Source organism: Capra hircus, chromosome 7, assembly GCF_001704415.2.
Source record: "Capra hircus breed San Clemente chromosome 7, ASM170441v1, whole genome shotgun sequence".
NCBI lineage: Eukaryota > Metazoa > Chordata > Mammalia > Artiodactyla > Bovidae > Capra > Capra hircus.
Window position 1 is genome coordinate 15,593,577 of NC_030814.1, and position 6,000 is coordinate 15,599,576.

At 47.5% G+C, this 6,000-nt stretch overlaps 1 protein-coding gene and 1 non-coding gene across 3 annotated transcripts in view; both read right to left on the reverse strand.

Moving 5' to 3' along the window:
• RFESD (Rieske Fe-S domain containing) overlaps positions 1-2,138 on the reverse strand; it is a 36,599-nt gene extending 34,461 nt beyond the window's left edge. For both annotated transcript variants that reach the window (XM_018050028.1, XM_018050027.1), the window contains exon 1: positions 1,991-2,138. The gene's annotated coding sequence lies outside the window, so the exon portion shown is untranslated. The remainder of the gene's footprint in view (positions 1-1,990) is intronic.
• TRNAC-GCA lies at positions 5,619-5,690 on the reverse strand. The gene has a single exon. It is a non-coding gene; the product is annotated as a tRNA-Cys (tRNA).

The following is a 6,000-nucleotide window of genomic DNA, read 5'->3' on the forward strand; positions in this document are numbered from 1 at the left end:
TATGTTCTTTGCATCAGGTGGTGAGAGTATTTGAGTTTCAGCTTCAACATCAGTCCTTCCAATGAATATTCCCAGGACTGATTTCCTTTAGGAAGGACTGGTTGGATCTCCCTGCAGTTTAAGGGACTCTCAAGAGTCTTCTCCAACCAAGCATCAATTCTTCGGTGTTCAGCTTTCTTTATAGTCCAGCTCTCACGTCCATACATGACCACTGGAAAAACCAATAGCCTTGATTAGACGGATCTTTGCTGGCAAAGTAATGTCTCTGCTTTTTAATATGCTGTCTAGGTTGGTCACAGCTTTTCTTCCAAGAAGCAACTGTCTTTTAAAATTTCATGGCTACAGTCACCATCTTCCCTAATAATTTAAGAGTTGTGCAGCCAGTCCTGGAATCTGCAGGTGTCGTCTGCGACATTAGAGACCTTACAGTAGCAGCTGCACTCACCTGGGTTTGAACCCCCGGCTCTGTGTGACTTGTGAGAAGTCGGCTAATGTCGCTGCGATGCAGTGTGTGCGGCTATAACGCAGACCTGCACTAAAGGCAGTGGTAGGGACAAATGTCTCAGGACAGTCAAGTGTCCAGGGTGGGTCCTGGGGGTGGGAAACTCTGCAATCACCGTGGCGGTCATCTCTTAAGGGTCCTGCCAGCTCTGACAGCCTGTGGGCAAGGGCTTCAAGCTGTGTTCAACGTTTGAGTCAAGACAACCTGCAGTTGTCAACACCAAGCTCAAGAACCGAAAAGACAACCAGAGCGTGGCTATCAAGACATGGGTGATCGTTCCGCCTGCAGACTTCAGGAGTCGGATACCCAAGACGGCTGGGGCTGCAGCAACCCTGGGGCAAGTTTCATACATTTCAGAGCACAAATGCTAAGAAAAGTGAAAGTCGCTCAGTCCTCTCCGATTCTTTAGAATTCTTCAGGCCAGAATACTGGAGCGGGTAGCCTTTCTCTTCTCCAGGAGATCTTTGCAACCCAGGAGTCGAACCCAGGTCTCCCGCATTGTGGACGGATTCTTTACCTGCTGAGCCACCCGGGAAGCCCAAGAATACTGGCGTGGTTAGCCTATTTCTTCTCCAGTGGACCTTCCCGACCCAGGAATACGAACCAGGGTCTCCTGAGGATTGCAGGCGGATTCTTTACCAACTGAGCTATGAGGGAAGCCCAATGCCAGGAAAGCTTGTTTAAAAATGGCCCAGGGAAGCAGCTGTTAAAAAGCAGAGACATTACTTTGCCAACAAAGGTCCGTCTAGTCAAGGCTATGGTTTTTCGGGTAATCATGTATGCATGTGAAAGCTGGACTATAAAGAAAGCTGAGCACAGAACTGATGCTTTTTAACTGTGGTATTGAAGACTCTTCAGAGTCCCTTGGACTGCAAAGAGATTCAATCAGTCCATCCTAAAGGAAAGTAGCCCTGAATATTCATTGGAAGGAGTGATGCTGAAGCTGAAACTCCAATACTTTGGCCACCTGATGCAAAGAACTGACTCATTTGAAAAGACCCTGATGCTGGAAAGATTGAAGGCGGGAGAAAGGGATGACAGAGGATGAGATGGTTGGATGGCATCACCCACTCAGTGGACATGAGTTTGAGTAAACTCCAGGAGTTGGTGATGGACGGGGAAGCCTGGCGTGCTGCAGTTCATGGGGTCGCAAAGAGTCGGACACGACTGAGCAACTGAACTGAACGGAAGCTGCAGGTCCGGAGTGAGGACCAGCCTTGACGGTGAACAAGCTCGATGGGCCTGCAGTGCCCGGGCAGAAGCCTGTGCTGGGGGTTCATGGTTAAGGAGAGCAGCGTCTAGGGCGGCGGGGCCGCAGCGCTCAGAAGACCCAGGAGGAAACGCAGCGCTGCGGCCGCGAACCCACCCCCAGTCTCCGGCGCCACCGGAAGCCCGAGCCCCGGGCCCGCCGCCCTGCCGGAAGTGGCTAGTCTCGCGAGCCCCGCCCCGCGAGAGGCCGCCCAGCCCCGCGCCGGGAACAGAACTTACCTTCCCTGAGTCCCTTCCCCACCTCCGCGAGACCCGGCCGCAGCGCCGCCGCGTGAGGATACTGAACCGGCCAGGGAAGCCGGCGGCCGCGTGGCGCTCCGCGTGACGGGGCGGGGCGGGGCGCCACCGCCCACGTGACCCGAGCGCGCCCGTCTCCGGGGCGGCCTCTGAGGCGTCGCGGGCTGCTGACCCTGCCTGACCGCGGACGCCGGCTCGCCGCGCTCCGCCGGGACCTCCGAACTGACCGTTTCAATCGTGTGTTTTACCGACGTGGGCTCCCCCACTTCATTTTAAAACGTTTGCTGAGCTCATCACATTTATCTAGATTTTGAACTCACCCGGGGGTCTTCCTTCTAGAAATTTACCTCATAAAAATATTTACTAGAGTTCGTCACGATGCGTATAATCTATGTATAATGGTGTTTATTGAACTCACTCAGGGGTCTGTCTTCTAGAAATTTACCTCATAAAATATTTAGTTTGTCATGATGCATATAATCAATGTATAATTGTGTTTATTGAACTCACCCGGAGTCTGTCTTCCAGAAATTTACCTCACAAAAATATTTAATAGTGTTCATCACGATGCATATAATGTATGCTACTGCTGCTAAGTCGCTTCAGTCGTGTCCGACTCTGTGCGACTCCAGAGACGGCAGCCCACCGGGCTCCCCCGTCCCTGGGATTCTCCAGGCAAGAACACTGGAGTGGGTTGCCATTTCCTTCTCCAATGCATGAAAGTGAAAAGTGAAGTCGCTCAGTCGTGTCCGACTCATAGCGACCCCATGGACTGCAGCCCACCAGGCTCCTCCGCCCATGGGGTTTTACAGGCAAGAGTACTGGAGTGGGGTGCCATCGCCTTCTCCAGCATATAATGTATAATGGTGTTTATTGCCAGAAAAGTGATAATAGCTCAAATGAGCATCAGCTGGGAAGTGGTTAAATACAATGTAGACATGTGAATTACTTTCTAACCACATACCAGCACAGTTCATGATGTAAAGAATGAATTTGTTACAAAGTATGGAATGCTGTGTAGTATGCTTTCTTTGGGGGTAAATAAAAGTTATTTCTCTAGATTCAAATAATGTAGATATATGCACATAAGCTTAAAAAATTGGGTCTTTAAACTTGGGGGGGGCGGAGATGGGTTTCACTGTCATCTTTTGAACTTTGCAACTTTGTTTTTTTCTATTTATATTTCTGTGAGGAAAAAACAAAAAAAACCCCACACACATGCGTGTGTTCAAAATTGGAAGCTAGATGAGTCTGATAGGTTTTTATTTTTTTAACTGGAGGAAAACTGCTTTATAAAAATCAGCCATATTACACGCATATGCCGACGTTCTTGAGCATCCCATCCATCCCCGCTTCCCACCCCTCTAGGTCTTCACAGAGCGTCAAGCTGGGCTTGCTGTGTTATATGGCAAATTTTCACTAGTTATCTCTTTTACACGTTAGTGCATATGTCAGAGTAACTTTCTCCTTTTGTCCCAGTCTTTCCTTCCACTGTGTCCATAAGTCCCTTCTGTATACCTGTGTCTCCATTCCTTCCCTGTGAATAGGTTCGTCAGTATCATTTTTCTAAATTCCATATGTATGCGTTGATATAATACATTTATTTTTTCTCTTTCTGAATTACCTCACTCAGTATGACAGGCTCTAGGTTCATCCCTCTCACTAGAACTGACTCAAATTTGTTCTTTTTTATCGCTTATATTCCGTTGTATATGTGTACCACATCTTCTTTATCCATTCATCTGTTGATGGACATCTAGGTTGCTTCCATGTCCTCAGTTCAGCCTCTCAGTTGTGTCTGACTCTGCAACCCCATGGACTACAGCACGCCAGGCCTTCCTGTCCATCACCAACTCATGGAGCTGGCTCAAACTCATGTCCATTGAGTCAGTGATGCCATCCAACCATCTCATCTTCTGTTGTCCCCTTCGTCTCCTGCCTTCAGTCTTTCCTAGCATCAGTGTCTTTTCAAATGAGTCAGCTCTTCGCATGAGGTGGCCAGAGTATTGGCGTTTCAGCTTCAACATCAGTCCTTCCAATGAACATGCAGGACTGGTTTCCTTTAGGATGGACTGGCTGGATCTCCTTGCAGTCAAAGGGACTCTCAAGAGTCTTCTCCAACACCGCAGCTCAAAAGCATCAATTTTTCGGTGCTCAGTTTTCTTTATAGTCCAGCTCTCACATTCATACTGCTCTGAATATTGGGGTACATGTGTGAGTCTGATAGGTTTTTAAAGTTTCCCTGGCTATCTTCTAATACAGTGGTTCTTTGGTCACACTTTAGTCACCTGGGAGTCATGATTCTAGACCAATCAAATAAATCTCTAGGGGTCATGGGAGGAGAGGGAATCAACATATTTTTTTCTAAGTTCCTCAGTGATTCCAGTGCAACTTTAAGGTTGAAAGCCACAGTCTGCTTTTAACATGCTGACATACTGATTGAAGATGCTAGAGAGGCCCAATGGGTCAGGGGCAGCTGAAAAACCCCGGGACCTAGTTCATTGACCCCAGTATGCCATATAAATGCCTTTTTTCCCCTCTATAAGCCAAAACGTGTAAAAGATTGAGAAGCTCAGAATAATGAATTTGTGTACCTAGCTATTTTTTAAGGGGGCCATACCCTGGAAGCACTGGGGAGCTAGTTCCGTGACCAGGGATCAAACGAGGTCCCCCTGCTTTGGGAATGCAAAGTCTTAGCCACTGGACCACTAGGGAACTTCATGCTTTACCAAAGTGATAATAAAATATATTTGGGTTTATTATAATTTAAATTATCTGTTAACTGTCTCAGATTATTTTACCAGCACATGGAGTGTGTTAGCAATACTCAGCTTGAGTCATTGAAGAACCATATAAGAACTTTTAATGAAAAGTTCTTTTTTGCTTTGTTACAGTTTAGGCATTAAGGAGCTTCCCAGGTGGCTCTAGTGGTAAAGAACCCGCCTGCCAATGCAGGAGACGTAAGAACCATGGGTTTGATTTCTGAGTATGGAAGATCCTCTGGTGAAGGGAATGGCAACCCACTCCAGTATTCTTGCCTGGAGAATCCCATGGACCTCAGAGGAGCCTGGAGGACTACCATCCATGGAGTCGAAAAGGGTTGCACGTGACTGAAGCAACTAAGCATGCGTGCGTGCACGCAGGGGCATTAAAATAAGACACATCTTAGATCCACTGATCTTAAATCTGATTTTGAATTCATTGAAGACCTCAGCAGATATGTGGTCAGGTTGGGATCACAGCAGATCACTCATGGGTACACAAAAGCGAAAGACATGAAAAAGTTTCTTATATCTTTACCTAAAGTATTAATATGGTTGGTCATGTGAAAATATGAAATGCTTGGAAAACTATAGTGGGTGGCAGAATAAACCACCTCTCTCAACTTCTGAGACACACACAAAGCTATGTGCCCAGCCTACCTGGCACAGGGCACGAGCTAACAGCAGGAACCCATAAAGCCCTTTTGAAAGTCATTATGAAAATGTGCTAGTCTCTGAGTTGTGTCTCTTTGTGACTCCACAAAGTATAGCCCACCAGGCATCTCTGTCCATGGAATTCTCCAGGCAAGAATACTGGAGTGGGTCGCCATTCGCTTCACCAGGGGATCTTCCCGATCCAGGGATCGAACCTGGGTCTCCTGCATTGCAGGCAGATGCTTTACCATCTGAGCCACCAGGGAAGCCCCAGAGTCATTACATTCAGAATAAAGTTAATGATTCCTACTGTCATTTTCCTTTTCCTCTCCTCACTCCCTCCTTTCCTTCCTTTCTCCTTCTCTCCCTCCCTCTCCCCTTCCTTTCCCACCAACCGCCTCTTCCTTTTGTTGCAATAGAACAGTTCCAGTCAGTGTGGGCAACACTTCCACAAAGTTCTGAGAACATTTGAGGGTAGTTTCTACTTCTCTCCTTGGAACTAATTTTTATGTCTGTGCCTTCCCTTTCCTACTAGTGACACCTAGTGGTAGCCCTGGAAAGGAGTTTTGTGCCCAG